This window comes from Hemicordylus capensis, chromosome 1, assembly GCF_027244095.1.
Source record: "Hemicordylus capensis ecotype Gifberg chromosome 1, rHemCap1.1.pri, whole genome shotgun sequence".
NCBI classification, from domain to species: Eukaryota; Metazoa; Chordata; class Lepidosauria; order Squamata; family Cordylidae; genus Hemicordylus; species Hemicordylus capensis.
In genome coordinates, this window is record NC_069657.1 from 321,763,192 (window position 1) to 321,776,035 (window position 12,844).

Consider the following 12,844-nt stretch of genomic DNA (forward strand, 5'->3'; position numbering starts at 1 on the left):
TGAAGTTAAGTTGAAGTGCCAATATGAATTAAAGAGTTTCTTGCAGAGAAATATAACATCAGAAGTCTCACTATTCTCCGTATGGGACTCCAGTAAAGCTTTTATGAGAGGATTGTTCATCTCGGAGGCTTCGAGGAGGAAGAAGGTTCTGCAAAAGCAGAAGGAGTCCTTACTAAAGGAGCTGAATCTCTTAGAAATGACCCACAAGATGAATCCTTCGAAGGATATATGGCAGAGTATAAAGGAGCTTCGTAAACAAATGGATCTCATAGAAGCAAAAGAGACATATAAGAACATAATTTATGCAAAACAAAAACATTTTGAGAAGGGAAATAAACCCGATAAACTACTGGCGTAACATCTAAGAAAAGAATGCGAGAAGAGAGTCATTACTTCCATATGGAATGGGGAAGAGTTTGTTTCAAATACAGACAGAATGATTGACCAGTTTACAGATTATTACACCAAATTATACAGAAAGGAAACAGATTCTGGAGGAGGTTTCACAGTACTTGGAAAATCTACAGATACCATTGATTACGGACAGACAGAAAGAATTGTTTAATAAACCGATTTCTGAGGAGAAAACAAAAGAGGCAATACGGTGTTTAAAAAATAATACCCCTGGCCTAGATGGATTTCCTTTGGTTTATTACAAGTATTTTCAAGAAATATTAATTTGCCCATTGACTCAGGTAATGAATGAAATACTACACTGCCATGCTATGCCCTCCTCCTGGCAAGAAGCATTCATCTCTCTTATTCATAAGGAAGGGAAGGATACAACTCGACCTGAATCATACAGACCAATCTCTCTGCTGAATGTTGATTATAAACTCTTTGTGGTGATTTTGGCAGGAAGGTTGAAGGGCTTCCTGACTGATATAATACATCCGAATCAAACAGGATTTGTACCAAAGAGATATATGAAAGACAACCTGTGATTTGTACTGAACGCAATAGATGATATTTCAAAGAGGAAGAGTAAAGCAGTGATGATTTTCCTGGGTGCAGAGAAAGCTTTTGATAATTTGGATTGGTCCTTTCTGTTTAAGGTTTGGGGAAGAATGAACTGTGGGTCAAATTTCCTTTCATGGATTCAAAGATAATAGTGAAAAAAATCCAAATAAATGTGCCATTAACAAGGGTACTAGACAAGGATGCCCTCTTTCTCCACTGCTATTTATTTTGGCTCTTGAACCTCTGGCAAAGAAGATTTGGCAGGACCAAAGAATTTTATGGAATTGATGGTGAATTAAGAGCATAAAATAAAATTGTATGCTGATGACGTGGTTCTCACAATTACTCAACCAAAGGACTCTCTAGATGCAATAATGGAGCATATAAACCAGTACAGCAGGATCTCGGGATATAAGATTAACAAAAACAAAACACAGATCATCACATGGAACCTGTCAGCTACAGAATTATTGTATTTGAAAGATAAGACTGGATTTCAAACAGCAGCAAAACCTATTAAATATTTGGGGATTGATTTAACAGGGAACAATAAAGACCTGTTCAAGAACAATTACCTACCAGTGTGGAATCTTATCCTAGCAGACTTAAATAGGTGGAAAAAATTAAACCTTTCTTGGCTGGGAAAGAGCATCAGTTAAAATGAATATTTTACCAAGAATGAATTTTTTATTTCAAATTATTCCAGTTAGAATTGAAGATAAGATGTTGAATATGTGGCAGAGGAATATAAATTCCTTTATTTGGGCTTATAAGAAGCCAGAAATCAAGTTTAGGGTTATGCAAGATGCAAAAGAATGGGGAGGATTGGCTAACTTGCAATTATATTATCACGCCGGCTGTTTGACATGGATTTTGGATTGGATCAGAGAACCATACAGTCTGATTATGAACATGGAGGGATCAGATCTTTCAGATGGGCTACATAAGTTTTTATGGACTAACATAAAAAGAAACAACCAGGACATAAAATCCCACACAATCATAAATAGTCTGCTAAATGTTTGGGACAAGTATAAGAAAAGGATCAGCCCGGATCTAACACCTTTGGCATCTATTTTAAATATATTTTTTCCCCATAAAGAAGAAAAATCTAATAAGTTTGATCCTTGGAGAGAGAAGGCATATAGTATGCAAAGTTTAACTAATGGAAAAGCAAAACCTAAATCTATTCAAACTCTTACTTTGGAATGGTCCGAGGAACCTTCATGGTTTCAGTATTTACAAATTAGTTCTATAGTGTAGAAAGAAATACAAAGACAAGGTGGTAAGCTTGGAGATTTAACGGAATTTGAAGTACTAATAACCAGAAATGTTGATCATTTATTGGGATTGATATACAAGTTGCTGCTGAAATATGATTCAGAAACAGAACAACTAAAAGACCGCATGATTAAGTGGCTACAGAATTTAAACAGGATAATCTATATTCAACAATGGGAACATCAATGGAATGTGAATATTAAATTTACAGCAAATAGTACCTGAAGGGAAAACTGGTACAAAATGAATTTTCGTTGGTACATTACTCCTGCGACCATTAGAAAGATGGACAGTAATTACTTGGGAGACTGTTGGAAATGTAAGAATCATGAGGGGACATTCTATCATATGTGGTGGACTTGTGGCAAAGCACAACAATTTGGGGGGGAAATTCACTCTAAGATGCAACAAATTTTAAATAAAACTTTCTCTATTCACCTGAGCTTTTTTGTTGTTGTTAAATATGACTAAACTTTGTATACTCACTAAACACACGGAGTTGTCCTTATATATGATTACTGCTGCCAGGATTCTCTGTGCTGCCAACTGCCAGGGTTGTCACAGGCAACCCAGACCTTGGATAAATGGCTACTACAGCTATGGGAATATGTCTCGATGGCCAAGATCTTATTTGTGGAACACCTCAGATGAAATATTTGCGTTAATCTGGGAACCTTTCATAAATTACAATTTAGCATAGGGTCAACATCCACACCCTGTTTGGGTTTTTTGTTTGTTTTTTAATATTGAGGGCTGATTAATGCATTATTTATATCTTTCCGTAATATCTGATGTGAGGGGGAAGGTTAGCAAAGGATAGAAGCGGAATTTTGGATTGTCATATGTAATATGTCATATATAACTGCTGGAAGTTCAAGAGATGATAATGTAATCATGTTATTTCTTTTTATTTTCTTATTAAATAAACATATTATTTAGAATAAAATAATAGGGAAAATTTAATACATCCTGTCACTGAAACCAATATTGTACCTGTTTGGTGATGTTAAATCAAGCCTTGATTCCACTATTCACTTCCAAGCTCCAAGGTTTGATATAGTCAAGTTTTTTGGTGCCTTTTGGTACTTTTTTTAAAAAAACAAAAGGGGAAAGAGGCAAATGATCCTTAGCATGTATTATTAAATGCATCTCTTAAACTGGGACTCAGTCTTGTGTTACAATAAATGGTTAATTTAGTAAATTCCAGAAAGACATGCTTTACCACATCTAATATGAGAGTTCTTCCACTCTTTCTTCCAGAGAATAAGGCAACATGTTCCTGTTGCAGTTAATCATCATTTTGCCTTGTCAGCCCTTAGAGGCATACTGTGACAGAATGGATTTAAGAGAGGCACCCGTGCGTGTACCCACACACGTGCACACATCAAGTGCATATAGTAAGAGCACCCATATAAATACTTGTACAAGAAGCACACAAAGATGGATTTGTTTTTAATGGTCCTGTTTTCTCTTATTTCTCATGACAAAACATATATAAGGAAGGGACAATTAATTATTTCTACCAGATACCTTAAAATGAAGTCATTTTCCTAAGGTTAAGGAAATAAATTTGCTTTGTTTATTTTAAGAAGCATGGCTCTTGAATGATTAGAGATGGCTGCTTTTCCATGAAAAAAAAATTGAAGGGTTCTAGGAAGATAAAAGGTAATGTATATCATTGTTTTATTGTCCATATCTCCCTATTCTTCATATTCGGGTGGGGGTACCTGAGATTTTAACATTTTTAAAAGAACTATATTACTCAAAATTGCTGCTACAGATTTATTCCTTTTGAAGAACTGGACAGGAGTTTACCTATGTATTGAACTAGCTATTCCTGAGATCAATGGCTGCTGCCCAAAACAGCAATCCTGCAGTTCCTCCTCTCTCTCCTATTCTTTAGGGCAAGTTTGGATGATCATATACCAGCCCCAGCATGTGCAGTCAGTGTTGGAGATGGAGTTCCCATGCATCAGGGGCGTAACAAGGCTGGAGTGGGCCCAGCGACAAAATTTTAAAATGGGCCCCTCACTGACACACACACACACACACTTCACAATGTATAGTCATGTGACTTGCCTCTGGGGGGCCCCTCGAGGCGTGGGGGGCCCAGGCAGCCACCTCTCCTTGCCTAATAGTAGTTACGCCCCTGCCATGCATCAACTTTTTGCACCTACTATCAGAGGCGTAACTATAGGGGGGCAGGGGGGGCACGTGCCCCGGGCGCCATCTTTTCTGGTCACGTGGGGGGCGCCACTATGACCAATTTTTAAAAAAAAACAATTTAAATTTTTTTGTTAATACAAATGTTTCCTGCTCAGTGCAGCAGCGCTGCAGCAGTCAAGGGAGCGCGTCAGTGCCCCCTTCCCCACGAGCGGTCCCTTCCGCGCCACCTGCGCCCCCCCCCATTGCTTTGCTGGCGCCTGGCGGCCAGTCAGTGGCCTGGCTTGGTGGCGGCGGCGAGCGCTTGTGAGGAAAAACCTAAGTATAATGTAGTATGTTGGGGGGACGGGGGGGACGGGGACGGTGGGGGGGGCGCCATTTCAGTGCTTGCCCTGGGCGCCGTTTTCCCTAGTTGCGCCTCTGCCTACTATCCTAATGACCACTAGGGGCACTGGGAGTAGAGATAGTGAGTAAGGGTCTCCCTATCTGTCACTACTCTATGACCCCTGATCTGACTCTTCAGCACTTCCTGTGCTGAGTCACAATCCCTCCTTTCCTCTTAGAGAGCAGATGGAAACATCTCTCTTTCTCCTTGCCTATTCATTATGTAGTCCTTTAGATTAAGATTAGGTCTTTCCTATCCAAATGTATTAACCAATAAATACTTAGTATTTAATTCTACAAGAATCTCCATGTGTTTTCCCTAAATAGCTGCAACAACTAAGCCATCCTCTGCTACCTACTCGGTAAATGAAGTGTGTGCTCTCTTCCTTAATGCTCTGCTGTTTACCTACTGGGGGTAAAATTAACAACCCCCAACAGTCAGGATATGTGTGTGCTGTGTGTCCTTCCCTCCTCCCACTGCACTGTTCCCACCCCCCAATTGCATGGGAGGCCCTCCTACAAATACTAATTCAAATTAGTATTTGTAGCATGTGTGGAGGAGTAGTTAGAACACATTGCCCACTCTGTTATACAACTGTAACTTTAATTCTCCCACTCCTGGGGAATTAATCACCCCTTGTTGATCCCAGTCTACTTTAGAGGTTTTTTTCAATACAAAAATGCAAGCATGGGGGGGGGGGGATTAATTCATTAAAAAAAAAAATTCATAAAAAATCAAAACATAAATGATTTGCCAAAACAAAAACAAAAAAATTCAGTACAAAGACAAAATCCCCAGTAAGTGTCAGATTGTATCTATCTAATTCTCATTCAGTGATATTTTGCTATTCAAAGAGCCACATTAATTTCAGTAAACCAGCCCAAAGCAATGTAGCACAAAAACATGATAAATGGTACCAGCTTCTTCTACACAAAACAAAATAATACCTAAGTTAATAGAGCATAGTTAACACAGGCCATCTATAATCATATAAACATTTCACACATAATATGATAACTCTGGTAGATACAAAAATAATATAAATCAGACAATCCATTCTGAACAGAGATGTGAATTGTATCTGCAAAAGTTTGGCTTTTTGTTTGGAAATGATGTAGAAAAATGTCCCCTCCACCACCATTGCCTTTTCTTTCAATAATTAGTTCTGTTTCAGATTTCAGCACTGAAGTATTTTCCAAAGATAAAGAACACAGAGGACAAAAATAATTTACTGTCGTTCCCTTTAAGTAGTGTCATTTACATTAGAATCCTAACACCTGAAGAGTAAAGAGGGATGAAGACTTTTCTTCTTCAGTTAAATCTCTCTCAGTAAAAATATTCTCAGAATGTTAAAACATTATGTGCACACACACTGCACACACGTCTGTGCAAGAGCAACACAATATCTAAATTTTAGAGAAGACCTGCACAGCTGCGACCCATCAAGCCAAATGAAGTCCTCTGCCCATTTATGATGGCACGCAAGGAGCATGATAACCTGGTTTTGCTATCTGTCTGGAATCCTAAAACAAGGGAGATTGTTCAAGCATCAAAAAACACCCGATGTCTTGACTTGGGTCACACAGGGGCATGCGCCGCAACTAACTCCACACAACAATGAAAAGACTAGAAAAGCTTCATGTCTCATTTTGTCTGATCACATCAAATTTTGTGAGAGAGTATTAGGAGAAGAATAAAATAATTTTATTTAGTTTGTTTTTACTCTGCTTTTCTACTTTAAAAAAGCATAAAGAGGTATACTAGGTTAGAGGGAAAGAGAAATGCTTCGGTTTCATTTCTTCATGTAGATTATTAAATCTCTGAAATCATTTTATAACTTGTGAGGCATACTAATATGGGGGGGGGCCTTAATATCTGTGAAAAATGAGGCCTTTACCTCCTTCTTGTGCTTTTCAAATTTCCATATTATATATGTAATTGCTTACTCTCTTGTTCTGTTTTAAGACGCTCCACAGCAGTCAAAGGTTCACAGGTCCTGTTCTACAGTTTGGTCTGGGAGGGAAAAGAGTTCTGCTGTTTAACTTTTAGAAGGAAGAGAGGGTTTGATTTGATTGGCTATATTTTTTTTAATGGAGTTGGTTTAAGTTGGAGGGCATAAGAGATTAAAAGGCTTGCCTGCAGCAGAAAGTTAGTTAAAGCTGGAGGAAGAGTTTTAAAGTGAGAGTGAAAGTTAGAATTGGAGCTGACCAGGAGTCTATTCCCACGATCAAGGAAAGAAGGCTAAGTGAGCTTAGCACGCTTTCCATTGATCATGGGAACCACTGGGCTCACAGGCGAGCCCAGTGTTCCCAAGGTGGCTTGCCCGCCTAAAATACTCTCCTCTCCAATGAGGTTAATGGAGCAAGCGCTCTGGTAACCTCATGTTGTTGCTCGTGTGTTGCCACAGCGTGTGGAGACCCACGAATAGACCCCTGACCGTGAGGTTGCAAGCAGCCTCCCGGCCTTGGGAGTCTCTCCAGGATGCCCCATGCACTCGTGCAGGGCATCCTGGAACTTCTGGGGGCCAGCCAGCCCCCAATCTCCGCAACCACTTTCAGCTCCATGATGGAGATGGCAATCTTGTGGGCAGCTGATCTGGCAGCCCAGGGCTCTGGGCAGGCTCCTCTGTGGAGAGAGCAGGCTAAGCCCGCTCCCCCCACAGACCCGACAGAAGCTTTTCTCATGGATCGTGAGAAGAGCTTCCAGGAGTAAGACCCTGAGAGACACAGCTGGAACAGTGAAGATGCAAGCAGAATAAAGGAGAAAGCTGAGTGAGGCAGTCAAAAGCAGACTGCTTAGCCTGCTGAACCGCTTGAAATCACTGAACTGGGATTGCTACAGGATAGAAGAGGCAGAAACTACTAGGTGGTAGTAGTGAAAGAGCCTGGCCTACTGCAGGGGAAAAAAGAAAGCTTTGGGAGAAGCTATCCTTCACACTCCTTTTGAGACAGTTGCTGAGCCTAGTTTGCATAGGCTATTGAACTTGGTGATTCTTTGCTTTTCTTGGGCTTTTGCTCTACCTGAACCTTTAAAAAAAAAATCACTTAACTGTTTTTCCTGACCTGGACTGATGAGCAGAGACAGAGGCTGGGTTCAGACATCACACAGAACTGCACACCCACCCACCCCGCTCTCATGTCCAGACGTTGGGGAGAGTGGCCTTTCGGCAGTCAGAGAGACGGCAGAGAGGCAGGGGAGGTGACTGTGCAGGCTTCCTTCTTGACAGGACAGCCCACACAACCAATAAGCTTTGTCCCTCCGCTCTGGTCCTGTCAGACCCAAACTGCGGCACCAGCATTTGAACGTAGCACTGCAGAAATTGAGTTTTCAGTGGTAAAACTCCACTCTGACCAGAGGTTCAGAGTGGAGTTTGGTGAGGGAAACCGTGGGTCGCTTTCCCCTGCAAACTCAATTTCTCCGAGTTCAGATATTCAGGTTAGGAAACCGGAGGTGAAGGGACCTCCAGTTTCCTATTTCATCTGAACTCGGCCAGAGAAGAAGTGAGTGTCACTCCGAGAGGATGAGGCTGCTGCAAACACTTGGCAATGGCTCTTGGGAATAAATGGATTCCTGCCGCTTCATGGAAAAAATCTCTCGTATTCGGGCCAACTTAGACTCCGTCTCCACAATTACTTCAGTGTCTGATGTGGAGATGTCCAGCGACTCCTCTTGTGTGATTAGGTTGGATCAGTTCTAGTTTGTGACTCCTGAGGATGTGGACAAGCTGATTGGAATGGTGCGGCCTACCACCTGTTCTCTTGATCCTTGTCTGACATGGCTTATATTATCTGGCAGGGGTTGTTGTAGATGGCCTGGTAGAGATTATAAATGCGTCTCTGAGGGAAGGTAGGAAGCCTCCTTGTCTTAAGGAGGCAATTATTAGACCATTTCTAAAGAGGCCTACCCTGGATCCCTCAGACTTGAACAACTACAGGCTGTCACGCCCTCGATCTCCGACAGCGAGGAGGAAGGGGAAGCTGTCAACTTTCCAGCCGATTCAGGAGTGTCTGAGGGGCAGAGCCCGGCTGTCAGTGTTCATGAAACGGCTGTGGTAGATCCAGCTAATGGTTCAGAGCAGGCACAACAACCTGAGACAGCAGAAATCGTGAAGGACAAATCCGAAGAGGAGCTCTGCAATCAACCCCCACTGACTCCACAACAGCGGCGTATTACGAGACGCAGGACGCAATTAGAGACTATTAGGAGGAGCAAACGCCTCTTGCAGAGGGCTGATAAGCCTTGAATTCCTGCCAGCTGGGAGCTCTCGGCTTGCACTATAAATCACGTCACCAGCTTTCTACTCACTGCTGAAAAGCAACATTTGTCAACCACTGTGTCGACAGCGTGCAGCCAAGTATGGTCAAGATGAACTTTCTGAGCTGTATCCTGTTGCAGCAGCTCCGTTTTGTCCCGTGATCTTCCCTGGCGGTTGGCCAGACCCTGACACAGGCCTGTTTCCAACCTTCCGTGGCCGGGCAAGGTAATTGAGAGGGTGGTGGCCTCCCAGCTCCAGACAGTCTTGGATGAAATTGATTATCTTGACCCATTTCAAACTGGCCTCCGGGCTGGCTATGAGGTGGAGACTGCTTTGGTTGGCCTGATGGATGATCTCCAATTGGCAATTGACAGAGGAAGTGTGACTTTGTTGGTCCTTCTGGACCTCTCAGCGGCTGTTCTCAATGGGGGTCACACTTCCCCAAAAGGAACAGGTACGCAGTCTAGGGGTGCTTCTGGATCCGAGCCTCTCCCTGGTTGAGGCGGTGGCCAGAAGTGCCTTCTATCAGCTTCGGCTGATACACCAGCTGTGTCCGTTTCTTGAGGTGAACGACCTCAAAACAGTGGGACATCTGCTGGTAACCTCCAGACTGGATTACTGTAATGCGCTCTATGTGGGGCTGCCCTTGTACGTAGTCCGGAAACTACAGCTGGTCCAGAATGCGGCAGCCAGGCTGGTCTCTGGGTCATCTCAGAGAGACCCTATAACTCCTATATTGAAGGAGCTACACTGGCTGCCAATATGTTTCCGGGCAAAATACAAGGTGCTGGTTATAACCTATAAAGCCCTAAACAGTTTTGGCCCTGGGTATTTAAGAGAACGCCTTCTTCGTCATGAAACCTACCACCCACTGAGATCTGCTGGAGAGGTCCGTCTGCAGTTGCCACCAGCTTGTCTGGTGGCCACTCAGGGACGGGCCTTCTCCGCTGCTGCCCTGAGGCTTTGGAATGCGCTCCCTAGTGAAATAAGAGCCTCCCCATCTCTGAAACCTTTTTAAAAGTCTTTAAAAACACATCTCTTCACCCAGGCTTTTAATTAATGTTGTTTTAATGGTTTTATTGCTGTTTTAAAATATTATTTAAAATTTTTTTAATTGTTGTAATGTGTGGTTTTTTCCCATTTTTGTCTTAACGAATGTTTTACTTTGTTTTTATTCTGTTGTAACCACCCAGAGACGTAAGTTTTGGGCAGTATACAAATGTTTTAATGAATAAATAACAAATAATAAATAAATGCTGCCAGTCTCTGGGAGACGAACAGTCTCTTGTTGCCATCCAGTGCCCCCCACCCTCACAGCTTTCTCTAAGTCCAACTGTCATCTTCGTCATCATTTCAGTGGCATGGGCAGTGGGAGCATTTCTGGCAGCAGCGGGGAGGCTATTGGTTGGCAGGCTGCTCAGCATGCGCACACTGCACAATCACACTGAAGCTGCTGATTTTCAGGTCAAGTGGGGGAGGTTTAGGGCTACCTATGTGTTGGGAGAGCCTTTGATTGTCTGGTAGGCATGGCCCACACAGCAGCAGCAGCTGCTGTGCTGAAAAAGGATAACTGGCTGGCTGCACAGTGCTGGTGGCAGATATCGGCCCTGGACTCCAGACACCCCCTCCAACATGGAAATAGTTAGAGGGGGTTGGAAATAGTTGAGAATCAGAGTAAAAGTTGCCATACCTACTAACATGGCAAAGAGGCATCTTTTAATGTGGTGATTCTCTTTATTTAGCAAGGGGGGAGTAACTGGCCCTATCCACCCCCAGCACAGTACCTCCAGTGAAAGTTGCTGGTGTGTATCTTATGTTTCTTTTTAGATTGTGAGCCCTTTGGGGACAGGGAGCCATCTTATTTATTTATTATTTCTCTGTGTATAAACAAACAAACAAACAAATCTGGCAACCCTACCTTGATTGATTAAGTGACATCAAGTCGGTGTCGATTCTTAGCGACCACTTAGATAGATTCTCTCTAGGATGATCTGTCTTCGACTTGGCCTTTAATGTCTCTCAGTGATGCATTCATTGCTGTTGTGATCAAGTCAGTCCACTTTGCTGCTGATCGTCCTCTTCTTTCCTTTCCTTCAACTTTCCCCAGCATTATGGACTTCTCAGGGGAGCTGTGTTTTCGCATAATGTGTCCAAAGTATGATAGTTTGAGCTTGGTCTGTCAAGGTCTCTCAAGGCACAAACTATCATACTGTCCAAAGTATGATAGTTTGTGCCTTGAGTGAAAATTCTGGATTGATTTGTTCTATGACCCATTTGTTCGTTTTCCTGGCCGTCCATGGTATCCTCAAAAGTCTTCTCCAGCACCAAAGTTCAAAAGCGTCAATGTTTTCCCCTCTCTTGCTTCTTCAAAGTCCAGCTTTCACATCCATAGAGTGTCACGGGAAAAACCATGGTCTGAACACAATTCTAATCCTTATAGGTATAGACACGTCATAACATCTAAATATCCTTTCCAAGGCCTTCATTGGAACCCTACCAAGTGCTAGTCTGCGGCGTATTTCTTGACTGCTGGATCCTTTACTGTTGGTGGTCAGTCCTAAAAGACAGAAGCTATCTACTACTTCAGTGTCTTCTTTGCCAGTTCTGAGGCTGGTTGCTGTGCCTGTTGTCATTAGTTTAGTCTTCTTTACATTTAGTTGTAGACCCATTTTTTCACCGGCATTTCCCTTTCCACGTAGGGCTCTTATCTGCGTTGGATGATCCTGAGCATTATTTTGCTAGCATGTGAAATTATGGGTATTGTGCAATGGTTTGTGCAATCTGTTGAATCTCCTTTCTTTGGTATGGGTATGTACACTGACCTCTTCCAATCTGTTGGCCACTGTGTCGTGGTAAACTTGCTTACCCTACCTACTTACTTAAATTATCACTCTGCCTTTCTGCTCCAGTGACTTGATGATAGAACCAGTCAAAACCTAACGACAGTGAGTTGTTTTATGTGCAGGGCCTGCTGAGGCGGTACCCTCCACGATATCATATTGGGAAGAATTCGTTTTGGCTTTCCCCCCTTGTCTGTTGTGGTGGCTTGCTTGTGAGCAACAAACATATTAATGCAAGGAGAACAGCCTTTATGGACCCTAATATAATATTGGGAAGGATCTTCCCACAGCCTTTTTGTTGGTAGGGCTACTTTGGTGGTGAGCATAACAAACAAAAAGCATTTGGGGATATGTGAAATGGATAAGCATATAAATGATGTTTATGGTACATTATCAGAAAAACTTTAATTTCTAGTCTCCTGCATTTTTTTCTGGTTCTGTACAAATATAAAACAATATATTTTTTAAAAAGTCATGAAGGAATTTTACTTTTATGTTGTTGCTACTAGCCAAAGCTAGGAAAACTCTTAAGTTTATAAGGCCCAGTGCAGGCTCAGAGGGAGAATGTCTCTGGTTGCTAAGCAACCATGATCCCTTCAGAGAGCTGAAGTAAAACAAATTGGCTAGTGCCAAATGGCCTTTCACCTGCTTCTTGAAAGTAAAATTAAAGTGGAAAAGTTACATAGAAAGGGGCAAAGGTACCAGATTTGATCACTATCTTTAAAAATGAGGCTTTCGAAATGTTTGTAATTTGGAGAGATATGGTGGACTGAAAAGCCATGCTTTCTAATCTGTGGCTTGGTTTTTGTTTTCTGGGTTGTATCCAGAAACAGAAGAAGCACGTTCAGTCTTGCTTCTTAGATTTTGAGAACTATGGAAAAGTAGGGTTTTGATAACAACAACAACAATTCTTCCCCTCAATGAATCTCTATGAGGATTCATTACACAACTGTCAACTGC

The 12,844-nt window shown here is 42.2% G+C and overlaps 2 protein-coding genes across 4 annotated transcripts in view; one reads left to right on the forward strand and one right to left on the reverse strand.

Moving 5' to 3' along the window:
* Positions 1 to 12,844, forward strand: part of FUT9 (fucosyltransferase 9) — a 240,233-nt gene that overhangs the window by 205,090 nt on the left and 22,299 nt on the right. The window lies entirely within an intron of this gene.
* The window catches only part of LOC128341261 (uncharacterized), a 121,207-nt gene that overhangs the window by 56,777 nt on the left and 51,586 nt on the right, over positions 1 to 12,844 (reverse strand). Inside the window, exon 1 of one of the 3 annotated variants that reach the window (XM_053287549.1) lies at positions 10,963 to 11,711. The exons of the other annotated variants lie outside the window; for them this stretch is intronic. The gene's annotated coding sequence lies outside the window, so the exon portion shown is untranslated. Of the gene's footprint in view, positions 1 to 10,962; positions 11,712 to 12,844 lie in introns of those variants that run through there. 3 annotated transcript variants of the gene reach the window in all.